Source organism: Pleurodeles waltl, chromosome 7, assembly GCF_031143425.1.
Source record: "Pleurodeles waltl isolate 20211129_DDA chromosome 7, aPleWal1.hap1.20221129, whole genome shotgun sequence".
NCBI lineage: Eukaryota > Metazoa > Chordata > Amphibia > Caudata > Salamandridae > Pleurodeles > Pleurodeles waltl.
The window spans coordinates 855,156,300-855,179,134 of NC_090446.1; positions in this window are offsets into that span (position 1 = coordinate 855,156,300).

The window sequence follows — 22,835 nt, forward strand, 5'->3', positions numbered from 1 at the left end:
TCCGACCTTTCGCTAGCGGGGCCCTCCTGTGCTGGAGTCCTGGGCCCGTGGGTGTCCTCCGTCACACCCGAAATGGGGCTGGTGGGGCCCTCCTGGGCAGCTCGCCTGCTGCCGGACTTTTCCGCCCTGCTGCCCTTGCCCTCCTTCGCCAAATCTCTGGGGCCCTTGCCTCCCTTTGTGGATGTGGCAGGTGACGGTGCAAGGGTAGTGTCCTTGGGGGCAGCCGTCTCAGGCCTGTCGCGCCGGCCCTTCCCTTTTTTGGTTCTTTTCCCAGGGGGTGGACTGGCTGTCCCCTTGCTGCTGGCCGATGTTCCGGCCCTAGGAGCTGGTGGACTCCAATAGCCCTGAACTATGGTGTCCTAGTAGGTGCAGGGCTTGTGGTGGCTGAGGTGCTGTTTGGACTCTTACGAGATGGAGGGGGTGGGTCAGGTGATGCAAAGAGGTTAATTTTGGAGAGGAAAAACTTTTTAGGAGCAATGGGAAGGGTAGGTGCAGTGGGTATGGGAATGGAGGAAGAGGATGTGGTTGTAGGAGAGTCAAGTGTGCTGTCTATGGGTGCAGGTGCTTGTGACGGAGGCTGTCGTGACGTGGATGGCTGTTGGGTGGGTGGCTGCCTGCGTTTGTGTGGTTTGGAAGAGGGGGTGACAGACACACTGGGAGAGGACGCAGGGGACGTGTAAATGGCAGTGGGGGTGGTAACTGCACATGTGCGGAGTGTTCTGGTGGGTGTGCTGGTGATGGACGTAGTGGCTGATGATGTTGTGCATGCATGTGTGAGTGGAGACGTCACAGGGAGGGAGGAGGGAGACGAGGAGGAGGGGGACACAAAGGAGGCAGTGGCTGTTGGCATGTCTGCATGTGGATGTTGCTTGGGTGAATGCTTGTGTGATCTGTGGTGCTTATGTCTGGATGAGCTGCCCTTAGGTGTTGATGTGTGTGCAGGCTGGTCTGTAGGTGTGTCTGGGATAGGCAGAGGAACAGGGGAGTGGGACTGAGTGGAGGGAGTTGGAGGAGGGAGGCTGGAGACAGGGACACTGACCGTCAGTGCTGAGGCCAGAGCGTTGAACGATCGCTGATGGGCAGCCTGACCCGAATGAATGCCCTCCAGGTATGCATTGCTCCAATGCACCTCCCTTTCCACCCCCTGGATGGCATTCAAAAGGGTAGACTGCCCAACAATGAGCGTCTGGAGGAGGTCAATGATCTCCGCACTGAGGGCAGCAGGGGTAACTGGGGCAGGGCCTGAGGTGCCTGGGGCGAAGGAGATGCCCGGCTTCCTGGCCGAGTGGGCACGGGGCGAACACTGAGGGGCTGCTGGGAGGGCGGAGCTGGTGCGCTGGGTGGCGGCTGTACCTGTTGTTGCGGTGGGCACGGATGTTGCCACCACCACAAGGGAGCTCCCTTCCGAGGACGTGTCGGTGTCGCTGACGTCTCCACGGGTCCCCGTTGTGGTGCTCCCCTCGCCCTCCGTCTCACTGGGGAACTCAGAGTCGGTTGCAGGGCCCTCCGGGGCCATGTGAGATGCAGCTCCCTCGTGCGCCGATGCCACTTCTCCTCCGCCTGATGATGCTAATGCACACATGAACAGGAAACCCCAAAGAAAGGGGGGGGATAAGAAAGAAAGACATGTTGAGTGCATGCATTGGCGGCACCGTTGGCGGAGAGGACAGACACAGAAGCCCCCTGCACTACGCCGCGCACTCGGGGTACACTACTCAATTATTGTGACTTGGCCTACAAGTCTATGGAGGACAACTGCATACATAGGTGAGCCCGGGCCATGGATAGCTGTACTTAGCACCCTACAGAGGTGGGGGGCACAGGGCCATGCCTAACGGAGGGGCCTAGCCTACAGAAACCGCCCTCGCCTAGAGAAAGCCACAGCCCTCCTCCACCACCCAGACACCTCCACTGTGCGCTGATATAGCAGAATGTGCTGAGACTCCCCCCCTTGTGTCTGCTGTGATGTCCTCACGCGCCCATCCAAATCGGGGTAGGCCACCGCCAGGATCCGGGACATCAGGGGGGTCAATTGCCGTGTGGCACCCCTCCTAGGTTGGGAGGCCATCCCCAGCAGATCCTCGGCGGTCTTTCTGCTCCAACGGCGGATGTCCTCCCACCTCTTGCGGCAGTGGGTGCCCCGTCTGTTGTGGACCCCGCAGTTTTGCGTCAAAAAAATTAGCGCCGGCTAACGCCATTCTGAAGTGCCATGCGGGCACCATATTTATTGAATGACGTTAGCCGGCGTTAGCCGCCGGCGCCATCTGGTGTGCGTTAAAAAAAACGACGTACACCAGGCAGCGCCGGCGTAGGGGAAAATGGAGCTTGGGCGTCAAGAAATGGGGCAAGTCAGGTGGAGGCAATTTTTGCGCCTCAACCCGATTTGCGCCATTTTTTTTTCACTCCCAACCCCCATAGAAATGACTCCTGTCTTAGCAAAGACAGGAGTCATGCCCCCTTGCCCAATGGCCATGCCCAGGGGACTTCTGTCCCCTGGGCATGGTCATTGGGCATAGTGGCATGTAGGGGGGCACAAATCAGGCCCCCCTATGCCACAAAAAAATAAAATAAATACTTACCTGAACTTACCTTAATGTCCCTGGGATGGGTCCCTCCAGCCTTGGGTGTCCTCCTGGGGTGGGCAAGGGTGACAGGGGGTGTCCCTGGGGGCATGGGAGGGCACCTCTGGGCTCCTTCAGAGCCCACAGGTCCCTTAACGCCTGCCTTTTGCAGGCGCTAAAAAACGGCGCAAAAGCGGCCGTACGTCATTTTTTTTGACCCGCCCACTCCCGGGCGTGATTTTTGCCCGGGAGTATAAATCCGACGCACATGCCTCAGAGTCGATTTTTTAGACGGGAACGCCTACCTTGCATCTCATTAACGCAAAGTAGGTGTCCACGCTAAAAAATGACGCTAACTCCATGGACTTTGGCGCTAGACGCGTCTAACGCCAAAGTATAAATATGGAGTTAGTTTTGCGTCGAAATTGCGTCAAAAAAAACGACGCAATTCCGGCGCAAACGGAGTATAAATATGCCCCCAAGTTCCCTGGGTCAGTGCATGACGCGTACATCATGCGAAATAGCAGCATCCCTTATGTGATGGAACAGCTACAGAGACACTGTGTGTGGCTAATAGGTGACTCTGGTTACCCCAACCTGTTGTGGCTACTTACCCCAGTGAGGAATCCCAGGACAAGGGCAGAGGAACGCTACAATGAGGCCCATGGGCGAACTAGGAGGATTATAGAAAGAACCTTCGGCCTCCTGAAGGCCAGGTTTAGGTGCCTGCATATGACAGGTGGATCCCTAATGTACTCACCAAAGAAGGTGTGCCATGTCATCGTGGCCTGCTGTATGCTTCACAACCTGGCTTTGCGACGCCAGGTGCCTTTCCTGCAGGAGGATGGTCCAGATGGTGGTGTTGTAGCAGCTGTGGAGCCTGTGGAGAGTGAAGAGGAGGAAGACGACGGGGACGACACAGACAACAGGGACACTGTGATACAACAGTATTTTCAGTAGCACACAGGTACGAATCAACCACGCCATTTTACATTTACTTAAAGTCTCCTGCCTCTCTACTGTCTGAGTTTCCCCCCAGTTCCTGTTAACTGAGTTGTGACTTTCCCTTCCGTTTTTAGAGCTGTGGGCCCCACTGCGTGACCTCTGCTTTGTTTGCCCATGGACTACAGCTGTGTGACAGTGGTATGTTGTCATCACAATGTGACTGAACATTATTGCACCGTTATGTCTAATACATTTGTTCAAAATACAAGCAGACTCCAGATTTTTTAAGTGCAATAAGTGATTTTATTAAAGTGCTACATTTAGGAACATGATAGTAAAACGGTGATGGGTGATGGTGGAGTAATGTCCATGGCAGAGTCCAGTTTTCAGTCTCACAGGTGCATTGTCCATATGCCTGTGGAAGGATGGAGCAGCGGCAGTTCAAGGTTGGACAGGGTGACAATGTGGGACAGTGGGATGACATCAGGGGGTATCCTTTGCTGGCGGGGGTCTTGGCATCCTACTCTGTCTTCTTGTGAGATCTCAGGTGCCGCTTGCGGGGTGGTTCTTCTTCTGCAGGAGGTGGGGTTCTGGTGGCCTGTCGTTGTGTGGGGGCCTCCTGTCCACTAGCGCCGGCGGAGGTGGTAGGCTGTTCCTGGTCCAGGCTAGTGACAGGGGCCCTTTGTGGTGCCACATGGTCCCGCAATGTGGTAACTATCTGGTTAAGAGCCACGACGATGGTCCCCATTGAGGAACTAATGTTCCTCAGTTCCTCTCTGAACCCCATGTACTGTTCCTCCTGCAGTACCTGGATCTCCTGGAACCTGGCCAGAACCGTAGCCATCGTCTCCTGGGAGCGGTGGTATGCTCCCATGATGGAGGAGAGGGCCTCTTGGAGAGTCGGTTCCCTGGGCCTGTCCCCCCCCTGTCGCACAGCAGCCCTCCCAGTTCCCCTGTTTCCCTGGGCCTCTGTCCCCTGGACGGTGTGCCCACTACCACTGCCCCCAGGTCCCTGTTGTTGTTGGGGTGGTGGGTCAACCTGGGTGCCCTGTAGTGGTGGACACACCGCAGATTGACGTGTCCTGGAGACAGAGGCATGGGCCCGCTGGGTGGGAGCTGTGCTGGTGTTCCCAGAGGGGGTTAGGTCTGCTGTAGCCTGTGGGTGTCTGTGGGGAACCGACTGTCCCGAGGTCCCCGATGGACCGGGCTGGTCATCTGGGTCCAGGGAGACAGAGCTGCTGTCATCACTGGGGGCCTCTTCTGGGGGTGGGATGGACATCTCTGGACCCTCCGTGGCGGTGTGGTGGCGTTCGGGTCCTGCAGGGGTATAAGAGTATGGTTATTGCTTCTGTGTGTGGCATTTCGTGTAATGGGTGGGTGGCCGTGTACCCCAGTGCTGGCATTCCCTTGTGGGGGCTTTTGTGATGGTGGCTTGTGGGGGTGATTAGTGTGTGCAGTGGGCATGCTTTGGTGATGGGTGTCCATGCTTTGGGGAGGCATGCAGGGCTAGGTTTTGGGATGGGTGGGTTGTGATGGTGAGCCATTTGCAAGGAGTTGGTGTGATGGGGGTGGGGGTGAGGGTGGGGGTATGATTTGGCATGCAGGTGGGGTGGGGGGAATGAAGTGGTGGAGATTTGCCTTACCAGAGTCCATTCCTCCGCCTACTCCTGCGAGGCCCTCAGGATGCAGGATGTGCAAGACTTCCTCCTCCCATGCTGTGAATTCTGGGGGAGTAGGTGGGGGTCCGCCGCCAGTCCGCTGTACCGCGATGATGTGTCTTGATACCATGGAAAGCACCTTCCCCCGTAGGTCGTTCCACTGCTTCCTGTTGTCGTCCCGATTGCGTGGATGCTGTCCCACAGTGTTGACCCTGTCCACTATTCTGCTCCATAGCTCCATCTTCCTGGCAATGGTGGTGTGCTGCACCTGTGCACCGAAGAGCTGGGGCTCTACACAAACTATTTCCTCCACCATGACCCTGAGTTCTGCGTCAGAGAACCTGGGGTGTCTTTGGGGTGCCATGGGGTGGTGTGGATGAGGTGAGGGGTGGTGTATGTGTTGTAGAGTGTGGTGAGTGTGGTGGTGTATGGTGTTTTGTGCGTGGAAATTGTGTGGGTGATGTTGTGATTTGCCTCTGTGTGATGGTCTACTCTATGCTGTACTGTCTCTCTCTGTAGTTCAGTCGCAATTGTGGTTGTAAGGGTTTGTGGGTAATGTGGGTGTGTGTTTTATATTTAATTGGGTGTGTGGGAGTGGTGTGTGTATGTGTCTCAGGTGTGTGTATTTTGATTTGTCCAATGTGGTAGTGTTTTGTAAAGGTGTGTGTATTTTGAGCGCGGCGGTGTGTACCGCCAATGGAATACCGCGGTTGAAAGACAGCTGCGGGGATTTGTGGGTCGGAATGGCATGGGCGTATTTCTGTTGGCGTGACGGTGGAGGTTTGGTCATCGCCTGTTTTGCGCTGCCCGTTGGTGTGGCGGACTTTTGTGGATGTTGGGTTTTTGGCGGTTTGCCAGTTGCGGGTCAGAATGACCGTGGCGGTTTACCGCGACCGCGGCGGTGTTATGGCGGTCTTCTGACCGGCGGTAATCGCCGAGGTCAGAATGACCCCCTATATTTAGATATTTTTTAAAACTTTTCCCACATTGGATGTGTGCTGGAAAGTACAGCATGCAATGTTGAAAAAATTAACCCCTCTTTGAGGCAGGCATTAAAAAGGAGACATGTTTATATGATATTTTTCCTTTGTAATGCCTTCCTCGAAGAGGTATTATTTTGTATTTTTGGGGGGCAAAAAGACCTGGCTACCATTTGTAGTCAATAGGGCTTTGGAACAACACCTATGGGCAGTTGCAATGCTACATCCATGGTACAACTTGTAGACGGAAAGTAGAGCAAAGTTGCGGCTAGTGCCGCTTGCATTACTTGAGGCCTAGTTTGGATGGAAAGCAAATTCCAGTTCTGCATTCTATGCTGTTGTACATCATTTTTGTAACACAGACCTAGCACAAAGTATTAGTAAATCTGTCCCCATGTTTGCTAACTTTGAGTTGAACCAAAATGTGAATGACATTTCAACAAAGCAATGGATGCAGGAGGCTGACCCAAATCCCTTTCTGTGTCATTATTAATTATATAGGGCCAGATGTAGCAAACATTTGCGAGTTGGCCCGAATCGCAATTTGCGACCCCGCAAAATCAGAAATGGGATGCAAAAACCCCATTTCCGAATCGCAAATTGCGACGTGGGCCATTACCGACCCGCAAATTTTGCGAGCCCATTGTGCGACTCGCAAATAGGGAGACGCAATTTGCGAGTCGCAAACCATATGAAAAAGCCACTTGCAAATTGCGACTAGTCGCAAAAAGCCCTTTTTGCACACCCAAATTACCACTAACTCAGAGCAGGTGGTAACCAGAACCAAAGTATAAAAGGAGACCCAGAAGACATCTGGGTTACTCAAAATGGCTGAAATATATGTGATAGCAAGGAGGAGGAGAGTCCACGCCGCACAGCAGAGGAGGAGGAGGAGGAGCCAGAGACAGGAGAGGATATACAGAACCAGGCAGACACTATTCCAACAAACTGAGGAGGAGATTTATGATAAATACAGACTCAGCAGTGCAGCAATATTAGAATTAATAGATCTGCTCAATCCGCAGCTTCAACGACAGACTGTGTGCGGCAGCGCCATCCCCACACATGTGCAAGTGCTATGCTCACTGCACCTCTTGGCCTCGGTAGCTATCAGGGGGGTAATTGCTGTGGCAGGTGGGGTATCTCAAAGTGCACTCTCACGGTTCTTTAGATGTTTCTTAGATGCCATACTCACACACATGTCCAGATACATACACCTACCCAGGAATGAGGCAGAAACCAACAGCACCAAGTTGGAATTCTACAAAATTGCCAACTTCCCACATGTAATAGGCTGTGTGGACGGGACACATATACAAATCTGCCCTCCTGCAAATCTGGAACATCTGTTCCGCAACCGGAATTGTACCCACTCACTGAACATCCAGGTGGTATGTGACGCCCATTATGTCATCACTGACATGGTAGCCAAATTTCCAGGGAGTACACATGACTCTTACATTTTCAGGCACAGTGGGATTCACCAACGCCTAGAACGTGGGGAGTTTGGAGACGGATATCTATTAGGTATTGCTGCAGACACCCTGAAGCCATACACACAGGTCACTGTAGAAACCATCCATGCCCTGCTAACATTGTTCATTTTTGCCAAACAGGTGACAGTGCATATGCGCTAAGACCATGGATACTTACCCCGTACCTAACACCCAGCAATGAAAATGAGAGGCGATATAACAGTGCACATAGGAGGACCAGAAATGTCATAGAGAGGACCTTTGGACTGTTAAAGGCAAGATTCCGATGCCTCCACAGAAGTGGAGGTGCGCTCCAGTATGCCCCAATAACAGCTTTCAAGATAGTTGGCACATGCGCTATACTGCACAACATTGCCACAAGACGTGGGCTACATCTCACCCCTGAAGACCCAGATTCGGAGGATGATGAGCAAGAGCTACCACATCGCCAGCCTGGGGATAGAAGCATTGCAAATCAAGGCAGACAGAGACGGGACCACATTGGAAGGTACATGGTAACTGTCACCACACACACTAATGTCACACACAAAGAGCCCAGTTGTGAAGTGGCTCAAACAATACTTTTATTAAGTGAACCTAATAAGTAAAGAACTGAACTTTTGTTAAGGGGCTGTAAATGTCCACCCTCAATGAGGACCCATTCACTCCATGTGCCTCATGTGTCCTGCAGTGCTTGGGCCTAACACCTCCACTTGGGACCCCCAGCATGGCTTGTGCTAGGTGTGTCAGCAGACCCCTGACGTGCACTGCCACTCCGCAAGACACGGGTGTCTGTGGCAGATGCGCTGCTGATGGTGGACCCCTCCTCACTGTCCTGAGGTGTCTCTGCCGTGCCCCTAGCCACCTGTCTAGCCTCCAGCATGTCCACAGTGTGGCTAATGCGACCCAGTCCCCGAGTCACATCCCCTGCAAAGTGGCCCAAGTCCACCTGCAAGCTCACAGTACGGCGTGACAGCCCTGTGGTGTTCACTGCGAGACAGACAATGGATGCAGCCATGCGGTCCAATCTGTGTACCAGTTGCCGCTCACGGCGCCTTGCACTCTGTCTCTCTGACACCAGTTCTGTCACCAGTTGCCGTCTGGATAGAGCAAGGTCACCGACATTTTCGTTCAAACATGTGAACTGTGTGTTCACTTGTGCCAGCCCATTTGTGAAATTATGCTCCATCCGTTGCATTGCCCCAGAAATGATTCTCATCTGCCTTGTTTGCAGGCTCTGACCAGATATGAGGGCTGCCTCAGCTGCAGATATGGATGAGTCACCTATATCCTCCTGGGACACTGCTTGGACATGGAGTCTGCGAAGCAGTGGTGCTTCGGGGTCCTGCTGTCTGACACTGTGGCTGGGACCAGGTGCTGTGTCTATTTCCACCATGTCCATTTGTTCAGGTGGAGGGAACTGTGGTGGTGTGGTGCTGGGCCCTGTAGTGGCTGCTTCAGACTCCTGCCCTGCCTCTTGGCTGCTTTCTTCACCCTGGACGGTGTGGCTGGTGGGGGTGTCTTGTGGGAGACCTGTGGGACATAGGGAACACACTGTCAGTATGTAACATCTGTTGTATGCCTCCTATTAAACAGTTGCCTATAAGCTGACTATTGTACTACATTGCCCATAATGCACCATTCTGGTGGTTGCAAGTCTGGAATGGAGCTAGTTTGGTTGTGCATGCTGCTGTGTACTGGGTGGGTGGGGGTATAGCATTTATGGGTGGACATGTATGTTTCATGGTACTCACTTTTTTATGTCCCTGGCGCTGACGTGTCCAGTACTCCCATTCCTGACACTGCCTCAGGCTCAAGGGTCTGTTCTACCAGTTCCTCCATGGCTGTGGGTGGTGGGACAGTGGATGGGCCTCCTCCTGTGCCCCTCATCTCCCTGAGGCGCTCTGCCACCCTCTCCTTTGTCCTGGAGCGCAGGTCATACCACCGTTTTTGGATTTCCTCTATACTTCTTGGCTCACCCCTATGGTGTTGACCCCCTCCTGGATGTCTTGCTAGATTCTCCTTTTTTCCATGTCTGGAACACTCAGGGCAGCCTTTCCAAACAGCTGGTCATGGTGCTGGCAGCATTCCTCTGTCAGCACCTCTAGTTCCTTTTCAGAGAACTTCAATTTTCTAGTCCTGCCTGCACTGCCTGAGTCTTCCATTGTTGCTGCTGTTCCTCCAGGTGGTTGCTCAGCAGTTAGAAAAGGGTGTGGTCCTCCCTCCTCCCAGGTGTATTTGATGTCTTCCTGGCTCTGATGTCATCAGCAAGAGCCAGGAAGTGTTTTTCAAACTGTTTTGCTGCACCTGCATGCAATTTGCGGCACAGTCGAAATTTGCGATACCCACTCGCAATTTGCGAGTCCGTTTTTAGCGAGGTCGCAAAAAGCGACCTCGCTAACAGCGGACTCGCAATCTGTGGTGCGACTTCATTTGCGAGTCGCAAAATGAAGTCGCTTTTTCTTGTTGGATACCATTTTGCGAGTCGGAAATTGCGAGTCGCAATGACTCGCAATTTCCGACTCGCAATTTTTTGGCTTCCTACATCTGGCCCATAATGCTTAGATCTGGACGACAAGTAATGGTGATTTTACTACACAGAAACCAGAGGTAACCCAAAATCAAATTCTATTAATTGTGTCCTGTCCATGGTATAGTGAACAAGTATTGTTACCAGGGGATACTTGGTCCTTTTCTTTTTGTTTTTCCATAATTCTGTGAAAACATCCGCTTTCATTTTCCACTTGTTTTGAACAGGTGGAAGATGAAAGCAGTTAGATTTGTTGGAGTTGCAGGGTATGATGTCGGGGGAAGTGGTTCAGTTGGGTCTGGTTGAGAAAACATGTTATGCACCATCTGTGGTGCTCCAGGGACGTGCAAGGGCCAGGCCCCGCTCCTGTTACTGCCTCGTCTGTCTCCCTGCAGCATTACTACTCGCTGCAGACAGAGGAACTAGACCTGTTGTCTCCAGATCTGGAATTATCATGCCCATGGACACTGGACTGCATGTATTGCTCAGACGTGGTGTGTGATTCATTAATAATGGTCTATGTCATACAAACTACATAATAATATCCCTTCTTAACTTCCCTGCCGCAATTGCTACTGGGCGCAAGTAAAGGTCAAGTAAAATCGTAATGCGTCAATTACATTATTATTTCTCAAGTCGTGTTGCAGCACTAGAGTGGCTGTATGTGTTTTTATTGGGAACCAACCTTCACGTGCTAGTGAAATACTCTGGTCCCTTTCATCCCCTTAGTTTTATAGTGCCAAGAAATCCCTGGTGAACGTGTGCTTAGCAAGTCTTATTAACATAAAATAACATAACATTTAGAGGAGTTTTTAATCACATCGCTCAGAAATCCGCGAGGATTGAGGGAATAGCTTGTCTTCCGAAATTATAAATAAAATTCTGTTGGTCAGTTTCAGTGATTTCGTAATGGTACAGTCCAATAGGAAAACCTCTTAGGAAGTAAGGCCCAAAATAATCTCACAGACAAATGTAAGAATAGGCATCTGTGGCATGAGTTTCTTTGACTGGCATTTTTGGATTCTTGGGACAGGAGATGGGAGGAGAGAGGGCGGTGGAGTAAAGGTACTAATCACCTCCAGAAGCACGTGATTGACCACTAATCATAATACACAAAAAGCTAGTCAAAAGTGGCATTTCTGATCTGTGGGTAAGGCCGCAATACAGTTGCCTGGTAACGAAAGTAAAAATCAGATGTCATGTGTGGGGTGCGGCATGGATTCATAACACGTACATGAGAGACTTTACAAGCATAGCTCGTGGCAGCACTGAATTGCTGTAGGCTAAAAACAGCAGCCTTCTCATGTCAAATTAAACCCCCTTTTGTCATAGTTAATATTTAAGTCACCTATCTGTACGTATTGCTTTGATGCACCCTACGTTTGGTTGCATAAGAATTGAAAAAAAGCAAAGAGTTAGCTTGCTTCTACAGCAGAAGATTCAAAGGCGCTATTTTATTTTTTGTGAAGGCCTGCTTTAAAATATATAATCCAAATATTCTGTAACACTCTTCCTGGTGGAGACATGTTGAAATTCAGATTCCTCATCTTTTGCATAGTCCCAACGGCGTCAGCCTGTATGCAGAAGCTTGTGAGCAGCACCTGTGAGCACGAGTAGGTGGCACCATGAGACTCAACACTGATGCCGTTCTGCTCCAAAAATCATATCCGGAGCCAATTTAAGTGCCACTCCTGTGCACTGACTTCAGTTGCTTTTAAGTTTAAGGCAGTCCATGCCCACCAGCCGCAGAGCCACTGCACTGAGTTGGCTTTGACCAGTGTGAGAAATTGGGTTGTTGGGGTGTGAACTCTGGTCATGCAGCAACCACACTCCTGTTTGGTAGTTGGCACAGAGCAGAAGTCCAGCAGAGTGCAGTCCAGCAGCACAGCTATCCTTCTTCCTTGCAGAGTATTTACAGGTCCAGACATGCACTGAAGTAGGGATGACTAAGAACCATTTCTTACACCCAGTGGTGCCATTGATGTGGGGGAGACTTCAAAGACATGCCTTTGAAGTGTACTGGCTTCCTTCCCTTTCTGTTCTGGCTCCAGACTAACTACAGGGGGTATGCAGCCCTTTGAATGGGAACAGGGCACACCTTATTCAGATGTAAGTGAGGCTGGGTCCAGCTTCTCCTTCCCATCCTGCTAGGATGGCCCATAAAGTCACACCTAAGCACCCATTCTGTGTGGCTGTCTATGGGGAGTGCACAAAAGCTCAACTGTCAGCCACACCCAGTCATGAAACAAGAGACAGACTGAAAGCACAAAACGGGTAACGCTAGAAAATGCCAACTTTCTAAAAGTGACATTTTCAGAATTGCAATTATAATCCAACTTCACCATAAATTAAGATTTAAAATAGTGATTCCAGAGATACCAGACGTGGGGGGTGGGTAGTGTTATCTCTTCCGATTTGGAAATTGAGCTTAAAAGTGTTATAAGGGAAATCCTTTGTTAACCTATGGGAGAGATAGGCATTGAAGTGGAGAAAAAATGAATTTAAGAGTTTTTCATCACCAGGGCATTCAAAACATTAAAGTACATGTCCAATTCTTTAACTATATTGCACCCTGCCCTTGGGGCTGTCTAGGGACTACCTCAGGGGTGGCTTCTACTGTATGGATTATGAAGGTTTGGGCCTGGCAAAAGGTTTCCTTTTCCAGGCAGAAATGACAGTTTAGACTGCACACATAGGCTCTGTAATGGCAGACCTGAGACATGTTTAAAGGGCTACTTAAGTGGGTGGCACAATCAGTGCTACAGGCCCACCAGTAGCATTTAATTTACAGGCCCTGGTAAAAGGTAGTGCACTTTACCAGGGACGTAGACATAAATTAAATATGCCATTAGGTTTATGCCAATGTTATCATGGTTTAAGGAAAGAGCACAGTCTCTTTAGCACTGGTCAGCAGTGGTAAAGTGTGCAGTATCCCAAGGGCAGCAAAAACAAAGTCAGCTAAAACAGGAGGTCTGAAGACAAAAGACCAAGGGAAACCATGCCAAGAATGCCAGGTCTAAAAGCCTGGGTGTAGATCGCTATCTGATACTATCCGATTCCTAGATGATAATATAAATGGAGACAGGCCATGTCACAAAATGGGAGAATAGTAGGATCAGTGTGGAATATGCAGTTAAATAAGGTATCTACCAGAAATAGCATTACTGAAGGGAAGTAATCTGTTCTTCTTACAGAGAATTCTCACCGCAGATACCTCACCTTCGAATAAATACCAAAGCATTGCCTATTTGGAGGAGGGCCTGTAAATGGACTGAAACCAAAAGGTCCTGTAGGACCAAGCCAATGATATACCCCTCGTGGTTAACCTGATTGTCCAGACAGTAGTGCATTGTGAACATATGTAGTGACACTCATGTAGCTGCCTAGCAGATGTCCAGAACAGAAAATCTGCATATCAATGCAGTGGTAGCAGCTTTGGTCCTGGTGGAGTGAGCTTTCAGTCCTTCCAGCATCTACTTTACGGCCAAAGTGTAGCAGATGTTAAAGCAGAGCATGGTTCAACCGAAGATGGTCCTTTTCTATATGGCTTTTTTCTGCTCCAATAAACTCCACTAAGAACTGGTGTTCTCTGGTTTAATCGATATAAAAGTTCAGTGCTCTTTTGGAGTCCAGCCAATGCAGTCTGTCCTCCTCCTTAGATGGAAGAGGAAAGAAAGCCCGTAGAATGATTTTTGAATAATGTGGAACAACGTTAAAACTTTCAGCAAGTAGAATGCTCACACTCAGAGACCCTGTTTGTTCAGGAAGAAGGTGATGTAATAGTAAAAACCATATTCGATTTTTACAATAAAACTCATAAATGGGCACATCAAAAGCATACCATCAATAGCAATACAGAAGTATATAAAACTTAAGTAAAATCAATAAAGTTCATCAGCAGATAATTTAGATTTCAGAAAGACAGAAACACATAGGCAGACCATATAAAAATGACAAGTGAGCAGATCAGGCTAGAGCCTGGGAGTATGGCACTAGTAATTTGCGTTAGGAACACCAACCAGGAACCAGGAAACAAAACAAAAAAACACATGTAAGGGGTGGCTAAAAGTTACAAATATAAAAAAAGCAGGTCTGATCCGTCTGAAATGTGTAGTTATGAGGAGAGGCATTATGTATTTATAATGAAGGATGGAGAATCTCAGGCAAATAAGTACTATATGTATAGTATCACAGGCTTCACTACTGTAGCAACAACAAGGAGGAAGCTTGGATGGTTTGTGTCAGACCCCTTTCGGAAACAGTAACTGATGAAATATATCCAACCTGAAGTATGTCAAAAGATGGTGGTAATGATTGGACATATCCAAAAGGAGATAAGGCTCAAACCCACTGCCAGATTTAACCAATATGTACCTATGCATCAACTGCTTGAGTAAACAGAAGCCTCCCATTCAGCTGCCACCCTCAAGGAGAAAGCTAGCTTAAGCCAAGCAAGATCTTTTTTCTTGAGACCCTCGGGTTGGAAAATAGTCCTGGATGCACTAAATCTCTAAAAGATAACTTTACATATTGTAGCCACGGGATATGACAAGCAATATCCAGAGAGAGGCAGACTTGAAGAACTAGCCTGTTTAATTTTAGCTCCTTCTTAAGCCATACAGAACACCAGAGTCTCACAGCCAACAGGCTACTCAGAAACTTGTTTGCAGTCACCTGAATATGATCAATGAAAGCATACCCACAAATCTCACATCCAGAAGTGGCTGTTGGGATACATTTGGCCTTATAGATTTCTAGCAGGAGTTTGGGGAGGCTATACACAAATGTAGACTCCCTACAATTTTCTTAATTAAGAATATTCAGCTGAGACCAGAGTTAAGTTACAACTTCAGGTAGGAAAAGTTGTCTACCTCAATTAGGGACTGTTCCTGAGCTAGATGACTGGATGTTTAGGGGCATATTTATACTCCGTTTGCGCCGAATTAGCGTAGTTTTTTTCGACGCAAATTCGGCGCAAAACTAACGCCATATTTATACTTTGGCGTTAGACGCGTCTAGCGCCAAAGTATGAGGAAAGAGCGTCATTTTTTTGCGTGAACGCCTTCCTTGCGTTAATGAGATGCAAGGTAGGCGTTCCCGTCCAAAAAAATGACTGCAACACAAATGCGTCGTATTTATACTCCCGGGCAAAAATCACGCCCGGGAGTAGGCGGGGCAAAAAACCCCGCATTTGCGCCTCTTTTTAACGCCTGGGTCAGGGCAGGCGTTAAGGGACCTGTGGGCTCAAAATGAGCCCACAGCTGCCCTCCCGTGCCCCCAGGGACCACCCCTGCCACCCTTGCCCACCCCAGGAGGACACCCAAGGATGGAGGGACCCATCCCAGGGACATTCAGGTAAGTTCAGGTAAGTATAAATTTTTATTTTTTTTATATTTTTTTTTGGCATAGGGGGGCCTGATTTGTGCCCCCCTACATGCCTCAATGCCCAATGACCATGCCCAGGGGACATAAGTCCCCTGGGCATGGCCATTGGGCAAGGGGGCATGACTCCTGTCTTTACTAAGACAGGAGTCATGTAAATGGCGTCTGGGCGTCGTTAAAAATGGCGCAAATCGGGTGGAGGCGATTTTTTAGCGTCAACCTGACTTGCACCATTTTTAAGACGCCCTAACGCCATTTTCCCCAACGCCGGCGCTGCCTGGTGTACGTGTTTTTTTTCCACGCACACCAGGCAGCGCCAGTCTGCTAGCGCCGGCTAACGCCATTCAATAAATACGGCGCCCGCATGGCGCTTCAGAATGGCGTTAGCCGGCGCTAAACTTTTTGACGCTAAACTGCGTTAGCGCAGTTTAGCGTCAAAAAGTATAAATATGGGCCTAAGTGTTCTTGGGGCCCACCACCATAAAATGTGATTTTTTTAAATTAGTGGACAGATCCAATCTATCCATGAAAGCAATAAATATGTCTAAAAGTTGTTGAAGGCTTTTGGCTTTACAGGCATATAAAAGGACTGGAATCACTCTCCCACCCACTCTGAGGATCTCAAGGCAACTGTTTGATAACACACCCTCCAGCCTGTTAATATACGTGATGAATAAAAAAGGTGTGAGGATACAGCCCTGCCGAACACCTCTTTTTAAAGTGCTGAGTGCATTCTCCACCAGATCCATATCTAATCACCCCCTGTCAGACCATCATGGAGATCTCTTATGAAGGAGATGAGTGTCTGATCGACCACCGTGGACCCCAGCTCAGTCCAGAGCTTTTCTCTGTTATATTTATCAAAGGATCAGCTGAGATCCATGAAGGCCAGATGCACCAAGCCATTGCGGGCCTGTGTATGTTTGGTTTCAGAAGGAGTAGGTTGAAATTTTGCTCTGTAGGTCAGACAAAATGTCATTCTCAGTGGCCCAACTGGTCAATCTCGCCAGGATGACTTTCCCTATGATCTCTATAGGTTGTTGAACACCTTTTGACCTCCTTCCTATCTCGTGACGTCCTTTATAATGATGCCAGGAGTTCCTTCCTGGACTTAGAGCAGTTCTTAAACCATGTACAGGATTGAGGAGGGCCTGCCACCCCTGGCTTGGTAAGGGCTAGAATTATGTATTCACAAATGGAGTCAAAGGCTTTTTGGATCTGGTCATCTGAGGTTTCTTCATCTAAACAAGGTCCCAAAGTCCTTCCAACAAGGCTGTACCATTTCTGAATTAAATTTCTCTGGCATGACCTAGTCCCATTTGAGTCTGCGGCCCTTATCTTTAGTGGTGACTAAGAATTATAAAGGGCACTCATACCCAACTGCTCTCATTAAAAAGTAGTGATCAACGGATTGTGACAGCTATAGGTATTCCACTCTGCTGCCAAGCTTAATAAAGTGGGAAACAAACTTTAGACATCAAAATATAATCAATAACAGATCCCATCCCTGGGCACTTAAAAGGCAACACACTATGAGCCCGGTTGTGCGATTTTTGACAAAGTAAATTAACCAGGTTAAAATCAGTAGGCAGCTCATTTAGAAAATCCCCTTAGGCGGTGTGCTTCAAGTGAACCTGTTCAGAAGGGAAACCTAAATAATTAGGGTCAGATAGATAACCATCCCTGCATGCATGACATTTGAAATCCCCTGATAACATTAGCACAATATGTTTAGAGGGACATGGGGAAAAGAAAGCATTTAAGAACTTTCCAAGCTCTGCCAAAACATCTGCGTTCTCTTTCCCATGAACAGCATTATAAATGTTTACACAGAAAATACTCAAGTTGCAATAAAAAGGCAACATGATTCTGAGAAAAAAAGGGGAACTGGAAGGAAACACTCTAGGGTTGCATTCCAGATCTAAGGACTGACTTACATCTTGGCAAAGGGGAATACTCTGTCATGAATGTGAAGGATATCCCGTCCACCATTTTATGATCCTCTTATATCCCATGGGGATTGTAATTCGGCGGACATTATATCCATCACATTTGTGACAAAGTTTTTCATCCCCTGAGATCTAAATCAGGCCCCTGGTTTCGTAAGCGTTACAAGCCCCCCTCTTGCTTGACCACAGGAAGATGGAATACCCTTCACAATAAAATAAACATATCCATCTAAGTATAGTTCACCTTATGAGTCCCAGTTCTCTTGTAGATTAATAATGTCATGGCATTTAAGAAAACTAAGCCACTCATAGCCCCCGCTTTCCCAGGTTCCCCTGCTATATTCCAACTCAGGACTTTTATCTCCCTCATAGTACTATTTACGCTAACAAGAGCAGCATTATCAATTCCATTGTCCAGTCAGTCTTGCTCATTCAATCCACTCAGGGGCTCAAATCAAATGCTCAGAGGATAGGAGGCTGACTCAATGGATGAGATGCAATGGAAACAAATATCTGCCTTTGAAACAAATTGGCCTCCCTCCGGCAAATCCCCCCAATAGTTCCAGGTCAACTCTCCCCGACTGCTGCACCAAAGTCTCCCACCCCCCAGGGCACCTTCACAGAAAGGCTGGCCTCCTTGCCATTTTACCATCTCTTCTGCATCTCGTTCTCCAGATTCCTGCTCTCTGGCCTCCCCAGCGCCCTTCCCCCCACCCAGGACCGACTTAATGGAGGCTGCAGCTTGGCTCCATTGAGCAGGTCCAGGCCAGCTCTCCCCTGACTGATAACAGCAACTGCATGCCTGCCTGACCTGACAGTCGTCCAGCAGCAGTAAGTGCCAGGCTCCCTCTGTATCCCGGGAGTAGCACCAAAGTCTCCTGCCCCCAAGAGCCTCAACAGGCTGTTTGGCCCCCTTGCCATTTTCCACACCTTCCTGCGAACCTCTCTCCATATTTCTGCTCTCCAACCTCCCCAGCAGCTCTCCCTGCCTCCCAGGACCTACTTAATAGAGGCCACAACACTGCTCCATTGAGCAGGTCCAGGCAAGCTCTCCCCTGACTACAAGCCTTCTTGACCAGACAGTCGTCTAGCAACAGTAAGTGTCAGGCTCCCTTTGCCACCCAGGACTCCCACAGGTACTCCGCCACTGATCTTTGTACTCTAGACCCCCGGTGGCAACAACTGCTGCCTTGCATCTCACTGATCATAGTAGGACTGTTCACCTGTCTCCACTGCTGCTTCACCTCCACTCTAGGATCAATCACCTCCGCAGGACCCCTCACGTCACTGTCAGTGCTGGCCAAGACCCCACCGGATTAAGTTAGATGCCCCCTGCTCAACACCAGATATCTCTGCAAGCATGCCACTGAAATCTGGGATACCATCTCAATCCTTGCCCCAACGTAACTTTCATCACAGAAACCTGGCTCGCCCCCACATGGACCTCCGACATCGGCATTAGCTACAAGATGAAACACTGCGACCGCACCAACAGACACAAAGGCGGCATCGCCGTCATACACAAGGAATTGATCCCCTTCACCATCACCAATGACAGACCATGCCAATGATGCAACACATGAACTCCCAGATCTGCACCAACAATAACACTACAGTCAAAGGCATCCTCACGAACAGACTGCCAGGACCATGCTCTGAACTCAGCAACTCCATAACTGAATTATTCACCCTGTTTCTGCTCGAATCCGTTAGCTACGTCTTCCTGAGAGACCTCAACTTCTACCTAGATGACCCCACCAACACTAACTCCTCCGACCTCCTGGAAAAACTGGACAACATCGGCCTCAAGCAGCTAGTCACTGACCCCACGCACAAAGCAGGACACAAGCTAGACAGCTTATTCATGTCTAGCAATAGAATCAGATAACACCACACCTCGGATCTCACCTGGTTGGACCACTCCATCGTACACTTCACCATCACCCGAAATGCCTGCATCATCCCCAACCATCACAGTGCCCCCTTCTGCAGCTGGCCCAAGGTCACACAGCAACAATGGACTGATGTCTTCGGCACCACACAACTCAAATACACCACCAACCTGGACCACACATTACAGAACTTCAACGACTGGATCACCAGCACTGCCGAGCAAGTTGCTCCTAACAAACCAGCCAAAATGGACAGACCCTCCAAACAAGCCACTGGTACATCCCAGAACTCAGCTCATCAAAACACAAATGCAAACAACATGAAAGAAGATGGCGCACCAACAGGAACCAAATCAACAGACCCACTTTCAAATCAGCCCTCAAGGACTACCATCGACAGATCAGAGCAGCAAAGAGGGGGGCCCGATCCACCGGATCAACACCAGCACCAACCAAACCAAGGAAATCTTTACCAATGTCAGAGAGTTCATCTGCCCCTCAGCCACCAAAAACTCAATCCCCTCATCACAGGACCTCTTTGTCGCCCTTGCCAACCATTTCCGCAACAAGATATCAACCATCTATAAGAACTTCAATCCCCAACCCTTCAACCCCCTCAGCCTCTGATCAACCACCACAGCTGACCACCCGCTCATTACATTGAAACAACTCAGCTTATCGAACTCAGCCACCCTTATGAACTCTATCCACGCTGGAGCATCCACCGACCCCTGTCCCCACAGAATCTTCAACCTTGGAAGAGACGAGATCAGCCGCTAACTCATCACTTTCATCAACACCTCACTAACCACCGCCACCTTTCCTGATGCCTGGAAACACGCTGAGGTTAGATCTCTCCTCAAGGATCCCTCAGCAGACCTCAAAGAACTCCAGAACTACCATCTCATCTTACTGCTCCCTTTCCCAAACAAAGTCCTGGAGAAGGCTATCAACCTCCAACTCACCAACCACCTGGAGAAAATCAACTTACTGGACTCCTCCCAATCAGGTTTCAGAACCGACCACAGCACTGAGACAGCTCTGATTGCAGCAAGAGATGACATGTGCATCCTACTTGACAGAGGAGAATCAGCCGGCCTGATTCTGCTTGACCTCTCCGCTGCCTTCGACACTGTCTCCCACCACACACTCATCAATCGTCTGTGCAAGTTGGGTATAACAGATAACACACTCAGATGGATGGCATCCTTTCTCATAAGACGCACCCAGACAGTCTGCCTCCTTCCCTCCACATCACAAGCCACTCACATCTGCAGCGTTCCTCAAGGATTATCCCTCAGCTCTACACTTCTCAAACTCTACATGACACCACTCACAGACATCGTCAGATTGCACAACATCAACATCATCTCCTACACCAACAACATACCACTCAGCCTGTCACTCTCTGCCGACCCAACCTCAATGAAGACTAACTTCCACAACTGCATTAGGAGGTTCTCAGCATGGATGAATGACAACTGCCTAAAGCTCAACACGAACATGACAGAAGTTCTCACCTTTGGCAAACACACTTCCCTCTGGAACGAGTCCTGGTGGCCGTCTGAAGTCAGACCCGCGCCACTCTGAAAGACCACACGCGCAACCTCAGCATCATCCTAGACAGCAAATTCTCAATGAAACATCAGGTCAATGTTGTATCCTCAGCCTGCTTCCACACCCTCTGGAAAAACTTCAAATGGCTGCTCATCAACACCAGAAAGACAGTAATGAATGCCCTCATCACCAACCGACTGGACTACAGCAACTTATTCTATGCATGCACCACCTCCAAACTTATGCAAAGACTCTAGACGATCCAGAAGGCAGCTGCCAGCCTGATCCTCAACCTGCACAAGAGAATCTACATCATCCAGCACCTGAAAGAGCTCCACTGGCTCCCGGCCCATAAGAAGTGCCACTTGAAGCTCCTGACCCACACCTACAAAGCCCTTCATGACCAAGGGCCCGCCTACTTGAACCACTGTCTAAAATTCCACTGTCCCTCTAGGAACCTACTCTCTGTACATCTCGCGCAGATCCCTTGCATATGCTGCTGCCATGCCGGAAGATGCTCATTCTCCCATCTTGCCGCCAAAGCTTGGAACACCCTCCACCTCCACATATCTCCCTCACTGACTGACTTCAGGAAGGGGCTCAAGACCTGACTCTTCGAATGAGACATACAGAAAGTGCCTGGATACTCCTGCGGATGACAAAACGCACTCTACAAATATCACTTGATTGATTGATCAGTGGCTTGTAGAAATAATCAAGTGGCAACACTATAATTCTGCTGAAGGGTGTTTGATAGGACATGGACTCTCTCAGAATGGAGCCTACCCTGATGAGGATTATAAAAGTTTACCACAGTACAGTCCCCTTTGAAAGCTTTTACATTGTTCCCAATCCAACCTAGTCTCCTTATCCCAAGTATCTCTTTAAACAACCGCTCTCTGTCCTGATTGGAAAACTTCCACACTAACTAGTGGGCCACCATATTTTTAACTTGCCTAAAGGATTCTAACTTAGCATGTTTTATTGATGGTATATGAGCCCGAACCAATACATAAAGGGGGCTTGCTGGGGGGAGTTGGATGATCACATCTCTAGGGCTAGGGAACAAGGGAACTCTACATGTGGCTTGCAAATTATTTTTGATACTGCAAGCCTCCTCGTATCTAATTTGACTATTGAAGAAGGAGTTCCCACTTCTCTCCCATTAGCAACCCTTCTAGATGGTTCCTTGGGGGCATTGAGGATAACAAGTGGTGACTGGGATCAATGATGCTGCTGTATACCAGACTAGATTCCTCACCCTGAGCTGGAATATGCAATGGGGTTGTTACTTCTGACCAGGTTGATAAGGGGAGCATTGTGGGACCTTGGGGGTCAGGGATATGGGCGGGCCCTTCAGAGCTGATGCTTCCAGCTGTTTATGCAACGTCTCAACTACATTTCTTAAGGTGCCCACCTTTTGTACCAAATTTGAAACTCACACATTAAGGGCATTAATAGAAGCTAGAATTTTGGTTTCCACCTTTCGGGGGAGTTCCTGTGACTTGCAGTTCTCTAAAGCTGCTAGTCAACTTCCTCTGTTCCCTCCATTTGTATTTTTTTTTTAAGCTCTGCCCTTGAATGGAATCCCCTCTCTTGGTGTTCGCCCACACACTCCCTCCCTCCCCGCTGATTCTGGTTAGCCTCCAGGTTACCCTACAACCTTGCGGGCCACCATTATTAGGGAGTTTATCCAGGGCAAAGGTGGGGTCAGGGTCGATTTAATAGTGGGATAGGGCCTGTGACTGGCCACCTGGGGCAGTAACAGGACCAACTGGGGGATTTTCTACAACCATTGTTGAAGGGGCTGATGCCTGTTGAGATTGAATAAGTTGCTCTTCCACTCTAGATATTTCCTCAATGAGTGCTCCAAATGCATTATTTGAAAAGGACAAAATGGAGTTAT